At 41.1% G+C, this 18,544-nt stretch overlaps 1 protein-coding gene across 1 annotated transcript in view; it reads right to left on the bottom strand.

Annotated features, from left to right (window-relative positions):
- The window catches only part of UCHL3 (ubiquitin C-terminal hydrolase L3), a 101,021-nt gene that overhangs the window by 43,345 nt on the left and 39,132 nt on the right, over window positions 1-18,544 (bottom strand). The gene's annotated exons all lie outside the window — the stretch shown is intronic.

Below are 18,544 nucleotides of genomic sequence, written 5' to 3' on the forward strand. Positions count from 1 at the left end.
ATACATATATGATAGTGGTAGCATGAGATGTAGAACTGAAGAGACGTGCAGCTAAAGAGGGGAGGTGTGTCCAGAGGTTCCCTGCAAAAGGTGTAAAGCTGGAGAGGGCCCTTGAAATGTAATATGCACTCTACCCCAGGTCAAATCTCTGGAGTTATCATTGACAATTTCGGCTCACCAAAGGGATACCCTCTTAAAACGGTTTCTGTTTAATCTGTGCCTCGTTCTCCATCTCCATGGTTATTGCCTTAATTCTCTCATTTCACTCGTGCAATTTCCTACATTATTGACAAATTAAGTTTCTGCATATCTGATTATGCTCAGAAGAAGTCAAGTGTGCACTGTGGCTGCAGAGCCTGCAAGGTTGAAGGGCTTTGGTTGGAGGTGATGCTGGAGGGGTAAGGAGGGACAGTCCCATCAAGACATCTGGGCTTCACTCTGTAAACAGCAGGGAACCACTGAAGGCTTTTAAGCAGGATTTTCATATCTCTCTTCCACCAGCCTGTAAATTCCATGAGGCTTGCAGGAGTGTCTTTTTAAATTCTTCACACTGTTTCCCCAAAGCCTACCCCAGTGCCTGATACATAATAGATGCTCGATAAATACTTGAGGAATGAAGAGAATCATCAGATATGCAGAAACTTAATTTGTCAATAATGTAGGATATTTGCAAGGGTGAAATGATGAGAGAATTAAGGCAATAAACCACGGAGATGGAGAAGGAGGTACAAATTAAATAGAAACCATTTTAAATTTTTTTTTCAACGTTTTTTTATTTATTTTTTTGGGACAGAGAGAGACAGAGCATGAACGGGGGAGGGGCAGAGAGAGAGGGAGACACAGAATCGGAAACAGGCTCCAGGCTCTGAGCCATCAGCCCAGAGCCTGACGCGGGGCTCGAACTCACGGAGCGCGAGATCGTGACCTGGCTGAAGTCGGACGCTTAACCGACTGCGCCACCCAGGCGCCCCTTAAATAGAAACCATTTTAATAGGATATCCCTTTGGTGAGCCTAAATTGTCAATGATAACTCCAGAGATCTGACTTGGGGTAGAGTGCATTTACCACTCTGCTCCCAATAGAAGGCATTCAGGGAGAGGAGCTTTTACAAGTGAAAAAAAAAAGGAATAATTTTATTGTGCTGAGTTTGCCTTTCTCGAAGAACTTCCAACTTTCCCACTCATATTCTGGCCACCGATGTTTGACCTCCAAGGAATTTCCAAAACTTTGATTCCTCTTTCTCCTTATCCGTCTGACAGATTGCTGTTAAACCCCCCTAGAGTGAGTTGGTAAGTCTGAAATGTCCAGCTCATGATAAGCAGCTATAGTTGCATCATACTTGAGTTTTATGGCCAGGCTTTCAGTGGCATGCCAGGGTTGCTTTTCAAATGGCCTGCTTTTAGTGAATGGCCTTGCTCCAGAGCCCTGAGGTTCTTCCCTGTGATTCTCCTGTTAGGGTTACCTAAGACTCCACATACACCCTTACTCACTCACCATGGACATCTCTAGTACCCCTGGATCTGCTGAGACATAGGGCCAAACAGCAAGGCAGCCGGCCTTTCCGCACGGACTTGCTGCAGAGCACTGTCTTGCTCAGGGACCCCCTCAAACCGTCAGCCGTCCATGTTACCCAGTAAATGTGTTATAGCTGTAATTTCCAGGGTCACATATGCTGCTCTCGAAAAGCCAAAGAGGCCCAATTACTCTACCTCTTTTCCATTATAGGAGTTGCAAGATGAAATAAGTTACTCTTCACCTTAAAAAGGTTGTTCCTGTATGCCCCAAACTTTTAGACTCATAACAATTCTGCACTAGGGCCCTAATTTTTGTAGGGTTTAACTTCCACTCTCTGGCATGAATGTACCTATCATCATATTAAAGGGAAGTACTTTTCAGACTTGAATGTGCATACAAAAACATCTGGGGGTCTGAAATGCAGATTTGATTCAATACATCTGAGATGGATCTCAAGATTAGGCATTATAGGCCCTATTTTTTTTTCACTCTCCCTTCATCTACCTCCTTTAAAATTTTTCCACTAAAGGACAAAGTAGCGTTGATCCCCATTATTCATGGATTCTGCACTTTGAATCTGCCTACCTGCTAACATTATTTGTGTCCCCCAAATTAATACTCCCACAGTTATTTGCAGACATGTGTAGTGGCAAAAAACTTGAGTTCCCAGCTGAGAGTGAACAGGCAATATTCTGCCTTCTTGTTTCAGTTCTCATCCTAGAAACAAGTGTCCTTTTTGCAGTCTATTTAGTGCCATATATTTTTTTTTTTTTGCATTTTGCACTTTTTATTGATGATTTCAGTGTATATATGGCCCCAAGCATTGTGCAGACATTCTGTCTGATGTTCCCAAACACAAGAGGGCTGTGATGTGCCTTATACCAAAAATACATGTGTTAGATTTGTTCCTTCAGGCATGAGTTATGGTGCTGTCGGCCAGGAATTTGATGTTAATGATTCAACAATGTATATCAGGTGAGGTGTCTTTAAAAAGAAACACATAAAACAAGGTTATGTATCGATCTGTTGATGCAAATGTTATCAGAGGCTCACAGGAACCTAACCGATATTTCCCCTGGGAGCAGTGGTTCTGTATTTACTAAAGCAGTATTCATGGTGACTTTACAGACCATAACTACCACAAATAATGAAAATCAGGTGTGTTATTTCTCCACTCCTTGACACCTAGTTCAGCCATGTAACTTGTTTTAGTCAATAAAGTAGGGCAGAAATAATAGCGTGCCTGTTCCAAGTCTAGGCCTTAATGAGCTTGTATTTCTGCGTGTTGTCTTGCATTTCTGCCACTGCCTTGAGAAGAATGTGCTTGGGCTAGCCTGCTGGTCCCAGAAACACAGCAAAAGACACTTGGAGCGCAGCGGAACCACCTCAGCTGAGCCCAGCCTAGACTGGCCAACCCATCACTAACCCTTGAGAAATGTAAGCTAAATAAATATTTGCTTGTAGTAGGACATTGGGAATTTGTGTGTGTTGGGGAAGGGGTAGTTTGTAAGAACAAACTAATTAGCAGCAACTAATTACTATACCTGCCAAAACTTTAAATAATCAAATTAAAAGGAATATAGGTAATTGATACACTTGCTCAAATTCTAATAGCCAAATAAAGATGTGTAGTTTTACCTCCAGAAATTTTTAAATGTATATGTTAATACAATTTAATCTGTTAGTAAACTGTCCAACTCTGTTAACTAAGTGAGATGTTATTATACCAATGAAACAATAATATATATTCAGACTTAATTCAGGCTTTACTCTTCATAGAAACTGACCCTTCTCACGCATTTGTTTGATCCTCACTACAGTCTGACAAGCAGGCAGGTGAGAGAGAGAGAGATGTCACCATATTACAAACACAGTAGCTACCGCTTGGAGAGTTTAAATTGTTTCCCAAGGTTTCACAGGTGGCAGAATGGGACTTCAACCTGCAGCCAGATCTAGAATTCTTTTCAAAGCCGGAAAGAGACAAGAGCAGTGAACATGCTGACAGTTAGAGAAGGGTACTCAGAAGATAGGCTGGGGATTGGAGGAGGCTACAAAGTATTGTTACAACAGCAGGTGCCAGAATTCCTCTGAACTGTCCATCCAGAAAAATTCCACACCACTGATGAACCACGTAGGTTGGCGACTGAGACCCAGGGACATCCAAGTTGGCGGGAAAACAAGCAACAGCATATCGTTACTACACGTCTCTTCCTGAGAGAAGAGTGTGAGGAGGGTTGGAGAAGGAAGGGGACAACGAGAGAGAGACAGAGGATGAGAAGGAGGGGGATAAAAAGAAAAAAAGGAGGTAAGTGAGGAGCATGAGAGAGGAGTCTAAAAGAGAGAAAAATCCTAGAACTTAGTGCATTGTAAAATATCTCATTTTATTTTCATTGATCATGAATGAGTCTGGACATTTTTCAAGTTTATTTTGGCTATAATTTCACATCTTTTCATCGCTGATCCATCCTAAAATTCTTTCTTAAAGCCCCTGTAGAATTTATTATGTATTCCAGTGTTTCCCAACCTTTCTCCCCACGTGATACAGATCAGCAATATCAAATAATCCATGCACTTTTATTGACTTTAACACTGACAGATTGATTTCGATGGTTGTCAAAGAATATCAAGGTTTGTCACCATTTCTTACTTGACTAAACTCACTAATTCGTTTTCTCAGCCACTGATGAAAATTCACTAACTTCTACTCAAAAATAGCAGGGTGTTTCTGACAAAGTGATGTTTGATGTCTTAACAAAAGTTGTTGTGTCTCAAAACCTGCTCTCTCATCCTTATAGGTTGCATTCTTATATTCTGAGCGATTTGGCAATTATTCCAACCTTAAACCGGAATAAACTACCTTTTTGTTTTATCTACTCAAGGCCATCTACCTATTTTTAGGAACTGTAAATTATTGGGTTGTTTTGTAAGAAAACATGGATTTTTGGTCATTACTCCAATGAGCCATATTTGCCTTACTGATACCCATTGTTCTATTTTCATACCTAGTAACTTTTGTTAGGCCAAGTCAAAGCATAATCTTTCTAAAGACACTTTACATGGCAGTTAAATATAGTAAGTATACAGCCAACAATACCCATAACTCAGCAGAAGTGCTGATCAGCTGTGACCAGGTTCATGCATGCACTAACAAAAATAACTGGGTCACAGCTGCTGCCTGGCTACCTGTCACTATAAGAAGCCATCTGATGCAATGTGCATTGTGATTGCTGAGATGTCAAATGTGAAAAAATAGGAATCTAACAATGGATAAAATGCAGCATTTGTATAACACCTGCCAATCAAGTAAGGTTGTCCTCACAGTGTTAACCAGCCCAGGGAATCTTCTAGGCTCAGGGCCACCCAGTTTTCCCTAGAAAACTATGGGGATCAATTTCTCTGTACACCTGTAACTCATTTGTGGTGTACCACTGTGACTACTCACTGTCTTATATTATTTATCTAAATAGGAATACGTCGGGGCGCCTGGGTGGCGCAGTCGGTTAAGCGTCCGACTTCAGCCAGGTCACGATCTCGCGGTCCGTGAGTTCGAGCCCCGCGTCAGGCTCTGGGCTGATGGCTCAGAGCCTGGAGCCTGTTTCCGATTCTGTGTCTCCCTCTCTCTCTGCCCCTCCCCCGTTCATGCCCTGTCTCTCTCTGTCCCAAAAATAAATAAACGTTGAAAAAAAAATTTAAAAAAAAAAATAAAAAATAAATAGGACTACGTCTAGCTGTCTTCCTACTGTATGGATATGGATCCTGTCATCACCTGCCTTGAACCTGCATCTCATTGCCAAACCACCATTGCAAAACATACGCTTTTTGCAGTACTTAAGAACATATCCTAACCTTACATTATTTGGCCTCATCTGCCTGTGGGACAGCTTAATAATTCTCCCCACTTGATCAGAAGTCATGACTACCATAATCTAGCCATGTTTCTATAAGCCAGGCACTTAACCTACTTAGGTCTTATTTTAAATAACAGACTCTAGGGGCGCCTGGGTGGCTCAGTCGGTTAAGCGGCCGACTTCGGCTCAGGTCACGATCTCGCGGTCCGTGAGTTCGAGCCCCGTGTCGGGCTCTGTGCTGACAGTTCGGAGCCTGGAGCCTGTTTCAGATTCTGTGTCTCCCTCTCTGTGACCCTCCCCCGTTCATGCTCTGTCTCTCTCTGTCTCAAAAATAAATAAATGTTAAAAAAATAAATAAATAAATAACAGACTCTATAAGGTCACTTTCAGCCAAAAGTTGAAACCTGTGTCTTGCAAGTTTCAGATAAATGTGCCAATTGGCCGGGTGAAATGAGAAAGGAATGTGGGGACAATGACACACTGTAACATCTAAAACGTATCTAAATGCATTCTTACTCAGTTTTTGATATAGTTTGTTTTGTTTTCCTTGTTTGGTTTTAAATACATGGGTAGGCCAGGTTGGCCGAAAGGCTAAGAATTTGCGTAATCTGCTTTAAACTCTAAAACCTCTATGAATCTAGGATCAGTGATCATGGTTTATTCCCAATTCTGCATCTTTGCTTATGTTGACCATTGATGACTACTGCTATCTCCAACCTCCCACCCCCACGACACCACACACACACACATACACACAATCACTCATATTCTTGAATATCCTGGAGAATAAGTAGAACATTCAGTTACCACAAGGCAGCTGAGAAGGATTTCGGCACCTACTCTGGGAGTCCCTCTGGAGTTCTCTGAAATTAGATTGCAGACCGTAAATTAAAAGCGGAATTGGAAGTTTTCCCTATTAGCCAGGTGATGTTGCTTAACATTCTTGAACCTCAGTTTTTTCATCTTTAAAATGGAGATGATGCATGATATAGATAGCTTATAGGTTTCTTTTGAGGACTGAATAGCATGATGGTGATAATAGGAACCAATTATGTGCTTTACATATGTGATCTCATTTAATGTTTAATAAAAACCGTGTAAGTCAAATATGAATAGCCTCGGTTTTACAGATTAGAAAGCTGTTGTTCAGGCAGGTCACCTTCCTGAAGTCACACAGCTGAGTGTGAGAAGACAGATTTAGATTCAGATTCAGGGCTATGTGACTCTACAGCCTCCAGCACTGTCATGGTTTCCTATTACTGCTGGAACAAATTTCCACAAACTCTGTGACTTGAAAAAACAGAAATTTGTTATTTTACAGTCTGAAGGTCGGAAGTCTAAAACGGGTCTCACTGGGCTAAAGTCAAGGTGTTAGCAGGCTCGACTCCTGGATGGGAGAACTCATTTTCATTCCTTTTCCAGCTTCAAGAATCTGCCTGCCTTCCTTGGCTCTTGGCCTCCACCACTGACACTTTCTCTCTGACTCTAACTCCTCTGTCACCATCTTCTACATATAAGGGCCATTGTGATTACACTGGGCCCACCTCAGTAATCCGGGAACATGTCCTTAGTTTAAGATTCTCTGAGGAGCGCCTAGGTGGCTCAGTTGGTTAAGCATCCAACTTTGGTTCAGGTCACAGTCTCATAGTTCATGGGTTCAAGCCCAACATTGGGCTCTGTCTGTGCTGGTAGCACGGAGCCTGCTTGGAATTCTCCCTCTCGCCTCTCTTTCTGCCCCTCCCCCACTTGTGCTTTCTCTCTCTCAAAATAAATACACTTAAAAAAATTCTTTTTAAAGATTCTCTGATTAGCAAACTTAATTCCATCTGTAAATTTAATGCTCCCTTGCTATGTAACACAGTATTTTCATAGATTCTGGGGATTTAGAAGTGAATATTTGTTAAATTAATTAAACATGGAGGCCATCAGACTGGGATGGCTCTGATGCTGTGGTGGCCTACGTAAGCAAACCAAAATCTGCGCCTACAAATGCCTCAAGGTTATGGGATCAAAATACTAAGGGCAACCAAATCATAACTAGACAACTAGGCTTAAGCCACCGCCAATCAATATTTTCCTTACTTTGCTTCTACCATTTCTCTCTGAAATCTCTGTCTGAGCTCCCATCAGTGGAGTGTTCCTAACCAACTTCTGGTATGGCACTGCCCAATTGGAATCGATTTTTGCTCAAATAAACTCTTAAAATTTTTGATTGGCCTCAGTTTATCTTTTAACACATCTTTGGGGGCCCATTATTCTGCCTACCACATCCACTGACTGTGTAGAATAGTATAATACAGTATTAGTAAATGTATTTAGTGGTTATCTGTTGTTTTTGTTCCTTCAGTATCTTTTCATCCAAGTTTTGTGGCATTGTCCTCACCTGCACCTCCTAGGGTGCATCTTCTTATCCCTTTTGCTGCTAGTGACTCTGCCAATTATACAATTCTACCTCTTGTGGCCACAACAGGGGACATAGGGAAAGAATAGTATTGCATCACCCTAAACCCAGTATTGGTCCAAGGGGTAAGCAGATGACCCAAACAAGCAAGTTGGTCTCCTTTCTAAGAATTGAGATGGGAGAGCAGCTTTCTCTTTCCCTTTGGATTATAAACCACAGGTTATGACCTCAGAGATGCTAGAAGTCATGTGTCCATAGGCAGATATGGAGAAGCCTAAGAGAATGAAGCCAACAGACAAATTGAAGGTCAGATTACAGTTGAGAAACAGTTTGGTCCCTTTGCTATTCAAGTCTCATAATTCTATGACATTCCTGCAGTTGGCTCTACCCTTACATTTCAGAGGCCATGCTTGTGAGACGATGATTTTGCTATTTTGCTCAGGCTAGTTTGAGCTGGGCTAATACCACTTGGCACAAAAAAAAAAAAAAAAAAAAAAAAAGCCCTAAAATAAAAGCTTAGATTGAAGTATTACTTGCTTCATGTGTGTCAATTATATTTTCTCCATTACACTGTAACCCTTGTGAGGTCAGAGTTCATGCCATAGTTTTGTGGACATCCTCCTATACATCGGTCAGTGCTCATTTTGTTTGTTTGTTTGTTTGTTTAAGAGCTCAAAAAAAGGGGGGGCTGGGTGGCTCAGTTGGTTAAGCTTCTGCTTCCGGCTCAGGTCATGATTTCATGGTACGTGAGTTTGAGCCCTGTGTCGGGCTCTGTGCTAACAGGTCAGAGTATGGAGACTGCTTTGGATTTTGTGTCTCCCTCTCTCTCTGCCCCTCCCCTGCTTACACACACACACACACACACACACACACACACACGCACACACACACTCTCTCTCTCTCTCTCTCTCAAAAATAAGTAAAATAATTTTTAAAAAAGAGTTCCAAAAAACGTTTTCTTATTTATGTCTTATTTACACATAATCACAAAAATAAATACAAATAAAGCAGAAGTTACACCTATACATCTTTAATTTTAGCATTTTTCTTGACTCTATTCATAAAATCTGTGTTTTTCAAGTCTGAAGCTTGCATACATTCTGATCTTTTATAAGATGGAGGTCTTAAAAATAAGCACTTGATCCTATGTGCTGATGAAGTGTCAAGAGCGCAAGAACAAGATTAACGATGGGCCAAGATTGGCCTGAACTCTACTGACATCTTACTCTCCCCAAATTTTATCAATAGATTTTTGAAAAGGGACACTTATGTCTAAAAAAAACAAAACAAAAAAACATACAAAAAAACCTTTTTTGTGTGAAAAACACAAAAATTAACTTCTTTATATCATCTTTTCACCTTTTGGAAGCATTTTTATGTAATTAAGAAGTGTTTGAGGGGCGCCTGGGTGGCGCAGTCGGTTAAGCGTCCGACTTCAGCCAGGTCACGATCTCGCGGTCCGTGAGTTCGAGCCCCGCGTCAGGCTCTGGGCTGATGGCTCAGAGCCTGGAGCCTGTTTCTGATTCTGTGTCTCCCTCTCTCTCTGCCCCTCCCCCATTCATGCTCTGTCTCTCTCTGTCCCAAAAAATAAATAAACGTTGAAAAAAAAATTAAAAAAAAAAAAAAAGAAGTGTTTGAGTGTGTGTATGTGTGTATGTGTGTGCGTGCGTGTGTGCAGGCATGCAGCCCTCCAAGGAGCATAATCTTGACATGGATCATAATCTGATGGCAACCAAGAACTTCAGAGAAATATTCCCTTACAAACAGAATTGATGCACATAACAAGTGGGGTGCATCACCAGTGTCCTATCCAGAGTTTCTTTCATAGGAAAGAAACCACTGGATTAATTCAGTGCTATGTTCCCAAGCCAGTTAGGACTTTTAATCATGTCCAATAACCTTGAGTCAGTGGCTGTTTGGCACAGATTCTCAGTGTTACATGCCAGGCACAATTCTAGGGGTTTTACATGTGTTAACTAATGTAATTCTCCAACAATCCTATGACTGTTTGCAGTAGGCAGAATTTTAAAGATGCCCCTCCCCCTAAGGGTCCCCTCCCCTGGCTATTCAATCAGGCACTAATCTGGGTACTGCTCTGAAAGGATTGTGTAGGTTATTTAAGGTTGTGGACCTTGAGATGTAGAGATTATCTTGGATTATCTGAGTATGCTCAGTCTAATCATTTGAGACCTTAAAGACAGAAGCTGCTCAAGCTGGAGTCAGAGATTGGTGAAAGAAGACAAGAAAGGAGAGATGATGCAGAAGGGGAGGTCAGAATGATTCAAAGTGTGAGGAGGACTTGACCTGCCATTAATGGCTTTGAAGACAGAGGAAAAGGGCCACAAGCCAAAGAATGCTGATGTCCTTTAGACACTGAGAACCCCCATCCAAAAGCTAGCAAGGAAGTGGGACCTTCATTGAACTGAGTTCTGGCAACAAACAGGAACAGATTCTCCCTCAGAGGGTCCAGTGAAAAACCACTGCAGTCCGATGGACCCTTCAATAGTGCAGTTCTAGATTTGAAGAGACAGAGCAGACACAATAACTAAATTCAACAAGTAGTTCTTGATTAGATTCTGGGGGTGGGTAGGGTTGGAAAGTTTTAAAGAATGTTGTTGAGACCACTGGAGAAATTTGAACTTGCCCGACGAGTTAGATCCCAGTATTTTGTCAGTGTTAAATCTGTGTAGTAGTATTGTGGTAGTATTGTGATGACTTAGGAAATGCGCCACATGCTCAAGTATTTAGAGATGAAATGCCATCATTACCGTGTATGGAGCTAAAGGTAAAGCAAATGGTTAAAATGTTAAGTTGGTGAATCTAGATGAAGGGTATAGAGATGTTCATTGAACTGCTTTTGCAACTTTTCTCTAAAAATTTGCGTTTTTTAAAATAAAAATTTGGCGAGAAAGATAAGTCGCTTTAGCTACGGTAGAATGGATGTGAGCTGCGTAGGAGGAAAGAAGACCAGATGAGAAGGTTATTCCCGCGGTCACGTTGAGGGCTGGAGTAGGTCAGTGGCAGCGTGATAAAGAATAGCATCCCCATCCCACCGCAGCTGGGCCAGTGCAGTAAATCCGAGTGACAAAAGCTAATCATATAACTATAGTTACCATTGGGATCTCCCAGCCCAACGACTTCTGTGGGAGGAAAGGATGTGGTGGTCCAGCTGTTTTTGAACTTTGTGGAGATACATTAGTCGCGCGCCCGCCAGCTCACGCGCGCAAAAAGCGCTGTGGGCCCAGACCGGAAGAGTCCACGTTTCCAGGTCAGAAGGGGAAGGAGGCATACTGAAGTTAATCTATCCATCACTTCATAAGGTATCTCCAAAATCTTGGGACCTTTCCCCCATAGAAATTTCCTTGCTGCTGAGTGTCTCCTTGAAACTAATATTTAATTAACACTCAGGGTGAGTTACACAAATATGTTTGTTTCGAGTCCCCCTACTTCCGCTGCGTGCGCCGGTCCGCGAGGGGCGGGAGGAGGAAGCGGAAGTGCTGGCGCCCGGGGACAGACCACCTGATCGGTAGGTGGTGTGAGTCCCAGCGGTTTGGTATGGAGGACTGCGGCGAGCCGCAACTGGATGCCAAGTCCAAGGTAAGTCCTGTCCTGAGAGGAGCCGGGGCAGCGGGGCTCTGGAGCTAGAGGGATCTTTCCCTAAATTGTGTTCTCTGCTTCCATTTCAGGTCACCAACCAGGTGAGTGAATGGGCGGCCCCGCCCTCCGGCGGCGTCAGCTGGGCAAGGGGCTGGCGGTCGCACCTGGCCTTCCTCAGCTGTCCCCCTAGTCCAACGCCTGTGTCTGCGACTCTGTGACTTTCGTCCCGCCACCTAGAATTGCTCTTTCCACTTTTTCCCGGACGCAGTAGCTGCTGCCATTGTAATTGAACCTGCACCACCCACTCCAGCCCAAAGCGGACAGAGCAATTACTGTTCGTGCTGAGAGTTTATTCAAAGCCAGGTACACAGTATTGTGGCGTGTGCTATATAAAGAGAAGAAATTGTTAAAATATACAAAGGTAGAGCTGCAAACATGTTCGAAGTCTTTAAAAAAGTTACTTTGTAGCTGGAAAGTATACCTCCTTTAACCTTTCAATGTCTACCTTTTTTATGCCAGAAATAAGAATTTGAATTTTAAAATATTTTTATGCCTCTTTGTTCTAAGTGTTCCTGTCCTGTTCCAGGTAATAAATTATTTTTAGGCAGATAGCCTAATAACACATTTCCCAGAGGAACAGTACTAAAACTAGAGCATTTTAGGTCAGGAGTTTCCCAGGCCCAAACAAAATGTAAGAAAGGGATCAGATAAGAAATAAAAGGGCAGAGGGATGTCCATTGACTGCTCTCTGTCATCTGTCTCCAAATGCTATTGCTTCCGAGGATTCCTGGGAAGTAGGGGGCACTCAGAAAGATTAATCAACCCCCTTATCTGGCTTTGCTCTGAGTTATTGGGTTAGTGTACTTTGATTCAGTCTCTTATAAATTATTGTATCCATTCACTTACACCAAATCATATGTTTAGTTGAGTAAGACGTGCTGAAACTGAATTATATTGATTATAGGGCTTTAATAAATTGAACCTCTTTGGGGGGGGTAGTGTTTAAAACAACACAGATTTATAATGGTTCTGGAAGGTGGAAGTCTGAAATTAGTTTTGTGGGGCTCAAGTCAAGGTGTTGGCTGGGCTGTGTTCCTTGTGGGAGCGCTAGGGAAGATTTTATTTCCTTTTCTTTTCCGGTTTCTAGAGGCTGTCTGCACTCCTTGGCTTGTGGCTTTTACTTCTGTCTTGAAGGCACAGCATTCCTACTTCTGCTGCCATCACCACAACTCTTTCCTGTGACTCTGAACCTTTTGCCTCCTTATGACTATGTTGGGCCCACCTGGATAATTCAGGAAACTCTCCCAATCTCAAGATCTTTAATTTCGTCCTGTCTGTAAAGTCTGTTTTGTCATATAGGATGACGTATTCACAGGTTTTGGGGATTAGAATGCAGACATTTGGTCGGGGGAGGGGGCTGTTTTCAGCCTACTCCTCATTCCTTTTGTGCAATCATTCACAGGTTATATGATCGTTTACATAGAAAAAGCCAAGATAATGCACAAACATAAGAATTAGTATGAGACTTTAGCAAGATGATTCAATTGTTTAATTCAGACACAGAGCTGAAAAATATTTTTATAAGAGACATCATTTACAACATAAATTATAAAGTACTTTGCAATATATCTAACAAAAGATGTTTAAAACCTTTATGAAGAAAATTATGATGAGTGCTAGACTGTCAGTTTTTAGTCTGGCATGTATGGAGCTCGGAATATGGAAGACGTCACTTCATCCCAACCATGAGTAAGAAGCGGAACAAACCGAAGAATGAACAAGTCTTAGATCCATCAGAGAAGTGAGGTCACAGGATAAACTGCTGCCCCCAAATTGGAGAGACAGTGAGGTGAATACAGAGAATTACAATTTAACGGAATGGAAATCGCTGTGGAAACCAGTGCCAGGATGGGAACATCCAAACTATGATTGATAAGTTGCTAGAGGCTCAGTGTGGACAAGTCTGAGAATTAGAATCTCAGGGATCCAGTCATGGGGGAGGGGGGCACCCTCACACTTTTGTGAGTTTCACCTCCAGGAACTCCTAAATTGAACATTTTAATTCCTAGTTTATGATGTGGTTCTAAATATAATGCTCGGGCTGGGGGGGTAGATTATTCAAGAATATCATTGAAGGAAGAAGAATCCATTACCCAGCTCTCAGTCATTTATGTTTGTAGTATATACTTTTTAAAATGCACCAGATATAGCTAATATTTAGGCTTGAGCTATAATACCTTTTTTTGTTCTTTAAATATTTCTCACCAATGTATGAATTAGTCAGGTTAATTGGGATCACACCTCCAGTGAGAGTTCACGTACCGCCCCCCCCATACTATCTATCAGCCATCAGCATACTGTTCTCTCCATCTTTAAAATATACTCTAAAGGCATCTTCCCCTGCCACCACCTGAGTCCAAGCCTTCATCCTCTTGCCTAGACTACTACAATAGGCTCCTAATTGAGTCTCCTAGCTTTCCTTCTTAAACATGATGCCCTATCCAGCAATTTGGGTGAGCCTTTTGCAATTTAAGTTAGACCAGGTCTTTACCCTGCTCAGTCTTTTAAGTGATTCCTGTCACACCAGAAAAAAAGTCTTATATATTGACCATGGCCTGCGGGGCCATTCAAAAACTGATCTCTCATCTCTTGTAGCTCATGCCGCTCGAGCCACCTGGGCCCCATTGTTGTTCCCTAGTTGTGTCAGGCATGCTTCTCCCTCTGTCCAGAATGCTGTCTCTTCCAGAGGTCCATGTGCTTTTTCCTTTCCTTTATTCTGTTCCCTTTCTACTCAAAGCCACTCCTCAGAGAAGTCTCCCCCACACTCTACCTAAATAACCTTCCCAGTCATTCTATCCCCTTACTCTGCATTTTTTTTTACACTTTTTATATTTATTTCTTGTTGTTAATATTTATTTGTTTATTGTCTGCCTTCCCCACTGGAAGTTAAGGTCCTGAGGTCAGGAACTTTGTTTTATTCTTTTTTATATCCCCAGTGCTTAGAAAATCGTATTCTTCAGTAAATTCTTATTGAATGTTAGAGCATAAAGACATAGTAACTTATCCAAAGCTACATTGTTAGAAGGTAGCAGAGCTGAGATTCAAATTCAGGTCTGTCTGACTTCAGAATCTGTTTGTTAAATCTAACAAGTCATAGTGCTACATATGACCCAGCACCAGAGGTCTCAGATTATCCATTTTTACACATTTTGATAGTGTTTCAAAGTAGTTCATGATTTTCCTTTAGATGTCTAATTAGAACTCTTCCTCACAGGTGAATGATTAGTCCTACTGCTGCCACATGTTATCGCTTTCTTTCTTACCAGTTGTATGGTACAAATCAATGTAAGATGTTTTATTGACACATAATATCTTGTGTTACTTTCCCTCTTCCCATATATGAGACATAGTGACTTAAACTATTGTGCATTTTATAAAGTGGTTCATAAATGTATGACTGTTTTTGTTCTTTTGTGTATTGTGTTGGATGTATGAACTGCCCTTAAGAAGTTTACAGTCTAGTGAATGTAGAGGTGGGAGACAAATCCACAAATGACTCCTGTACGAGGTAGAATGTTCTAAATGGTCGAGTGTAAGAAATGACAGGAATATTCATAGAAAGGTTGAGTAAACCCAGGGAAGACTTCATGGAGCAGGTAGACTTTGAGAGGAGTTTGAAGTAGATGTTTGAGAATTCTGTTGCAAGAAGGATGAATAGTGTGAGCATACGTGTAAAGACTGAATGAGAATCTAAAGAAGGGAGGCAGTCCCTTTTAGATATGTGTGGGAAAACTGGGATTGTTTCGGGCAATGACTCAAGTGCCCGGTTGGTAACTAACTTGTGAGACAGTAGACTTTACAGGTTTTGACCTGTGTTATTAGATTTGGTTCATCTATAAACAGTATTTGGAGACTCTAATCTGGATTAGAGCCAACAAAGACTGTAGGCGAGAAACTAATTAGGAGGCTATGGTAAAATTTAAGGCAAGATTAAAAAAAACAAAAACAACTTTGTGTAGGTCTATAGCAGTGAGACTCGGAAGAAGGGAATAAATGTTGGCATTCTCTGAAATCAAATTTGAATACCTATCAATTCTTACATATTTTGAGTAAGAGAGAGAAAAATCAGTTTACCACCATTTCAAACCTGTGACACTATGGGAATGGCATTCATCAGTAGACATGAAATGAGGATGAAAAACACTTTTGAGGGAAGATGATGTGTACCTGGTGTTGGAGGGCATATGTACTATGAATTTATTAGTAGTGAACGTGCTTAATGGCAAAGGCTTTGTTCTTCTGTATTATTTTTATTGGAGGTATTAGCGTCTCTCAGAGGTAAATAACAGGTTTCACTAACCAAATATGAAATATCTTTTAGCTGTTTTTGTCAAAATTTCTAGAAACTAATATATTTCAGATTTATATGATTATGAGAATTTTTTTTTCAAATTTTTATTTAAATTCTAGTTAGTTAACATGAAGTGCAATATTGGTTTCAGGAGTAGAAGTCAGTAATTTATCACTAGCATACAATACCCAGTGCTCATCACAACAGGTGCCCTCCTAATACCCATCACCTATCTAGTCCATCCCACCTCCACCTGCCTCCATCAACTCTCAGTTTGTTCTCTATCTTTAAGAGTCTCTGATGGTTTGTTTCCCACTCTCTTTTCTCCCCCCTCCTATATGTTCATCTGTTTTGTTTCTTTAATTCCACATATGAGTGAAATCACATGCTATTTGTCTTTCTCTGACTTATTTCACTTAGCATAATACACTCTGTCTGCATCCACTTTGTGGCAAATGGCAAGATTTCCTCCTTTTTGATGGCTGAGTAATATTCCATTATACATATATACCACAACTTCTTTATTCATTTATTAGTCCTTGGACATTTGGACTCTGCATAATTTGGCTATTGTTGGTAGTGCTGCTGTAAACATCAGGGTGCATGTACCCCTTTGAATCTTTATTTTTGTATCCTTTGGGTAAATATCCAGTAGTGCAGCTGCTGGATTGTAGGGTAGTTCTATTTTTAACTTTTTGAGGACCCTCCATACTGTTTTCCAGAGTGGCTGCACTAGTTTGCATTCCCATCAACAGTGCAAAAGGGTTCCCTTTTCCACACTTCCTTACCAACACCTGTTGTTTATTGTGTTGTTAATTTTAGCCATTCTGACAGGTGTGAGGTGGAATCTCCTCGTGGTTTTGATTTGTTATTTCCCTGATGGTGAGTGAGCATCTTTTCATGTGTCTGTTAGCCATCTGGATGTCTTTGGAAAAATGCCTGTTCATGTCTTCTGCCCATGAGAATGAATTTTCGATGTCATTAACGAATAAATGCTAAGTTTATTGACAAAGTTATTCTCAGCTGATTATGTTTACACTGCTTTAGTTATCATTACTGTGTAACAAACTACCGAAAACTCAGTGACTTGAAACAACAGTTTAATGATCTTCCAAGACTCTGGGGGTTACCTGGACTTAGCTAGCTTCTACTCCCTGTCATTTAGGAGTGTGATTGAGCCAGAAACGAAGGGGGCTCACATGGCTAGTGATAACTTTGGCTAAGAGCTCAGCCAGAGCTAATAATTGGAGTGATTTGATTCTTCCTACATGGCTGCTCAAATTAGGGTAGCTGGGTTCCAAGAGGGAGAGTCCCAAGAGCCAGCCTTCCATGAAGAAGGACGCAGACACTTTCAGTTCTCCTAAGGTCTAGGCTCAAAGATTCCAGAAAGCCTCTTCTGTCATATTCTGTTGCTTAAAGCCAACTCAGATGGCTGCAGGGGGAGAATAAGCTCCACTTAATATGAGGAGTGACATGTATGTACAGGGAGGGGTGACACTAATTGTTGGAAGCCATCTTTAGAGACCAGTTACCACATGCCTGAGCAGTTCCAAACATATTAGTTCAACAAATACTTATTTGAACATTCACTTTGTACCACATACTGTTCTAGTAGATTCAGTAGTAAACTAGATGGATAATGTTCTTTCTCTTAGGAAGTTTGCATTTTTTGGGGAGACAGGTGATAAGGAAATGTGATAATTTCAGATAATGATGAGTGCTACTGAGAACATTAAAAAGAGTATGGGTGAAGGTGCCTGTAAACAAGAAGAGGAAGGGGGAGCCTGGGTGGCTTAGTCGGTTAAGCGTCAGACTCTTGATTTCAGCTCATGTCATGACCTCCCAGTTTGTGAGATCCAGCCTCAGTTCAGGTTCAGGCTATGCGCTGTCACTGCAACCAAATTCCCGCTTGGGATTCTCGCTCTCCTCTCTCTGTCCCTCCCCCCACTTGTGTGTATGTCCTCTCTCTCTCTCTAAATAAACAAATAAACTTAAAAAAAAATCCTTTAAGAAAATGAGGAAGACTAATGACTTGGAAAATGTATACTTGGACTAGAGTAATATGAATTCTTAAGTAGAAATTTGCTAATAACTCCTGCCTTAATCACTTTACACATGTAAACACAGGGTGTGGCATAGCGCTGTCCAATAGAACTTCTATGATGGCAGAAATGTTCTGTGTTGGTTGGCACTGTCCAGTATGGGAGCAGTAGCCATATGTGGCCATGGAGCACTTGCTATGTGGCTAGCACAACTGAGGAACTGAAAACGATTTTTATTTTATTAATTTAAGTAGTCACATTTGGGTAATGCCTGCTGTATTGGACAGCTCAGGTTTAGCATTTAGAAGATGATAAATGTTCTCATGCCACCCTAGACCAATTTACTTTCTTGACCTACTACAACTTAATTTAATTCCAGATAGTAATCATGTTGCAGCTAGGCATAATGAAAACTGGATAGAATATGGCATCAGACAAATTAGGGTTGGAATAACAGCTATATTAGTTTGAGATCATTGGATGAGTTGTTTGACCAGTCTTTTCCTTTCAATACTTTTGAGAGAGATTAATGTGTGCAGAATAGTTAGCATTCCTTCCTTTGGCAAACTTTCACTTAAAAAAGGAGAGGCCATAGAAGTGTGTATTTTATGACTCCGTAAAAATTACATATGAGGACTAGAAATGGGGATACAGAAATAAGAAAATAGTTTCTAGGATGGAGTTGTACATGATTGTTTTTCTAGTATTTTATGTCGTATTTTGACAAAATAAAAATTAAATTTAAACCGAAGTGGTCTTTATCGATATTTTTTCTTTATGGACAATTTTT

Source organism: Puma concolor, chromosome A1 (genome assembly GCF_028749965.1).
Source record: "Puma concolor isolate L17-30 chromosome A1, mPumCon1.1.hap2, whole genome shotgun sequence".
Classification (NCBI taxonomy): Eukaryota; Metazoa; Chordata; class Mammalia; order Carnivora; family Felidae; genus Puma; species Puma concolor.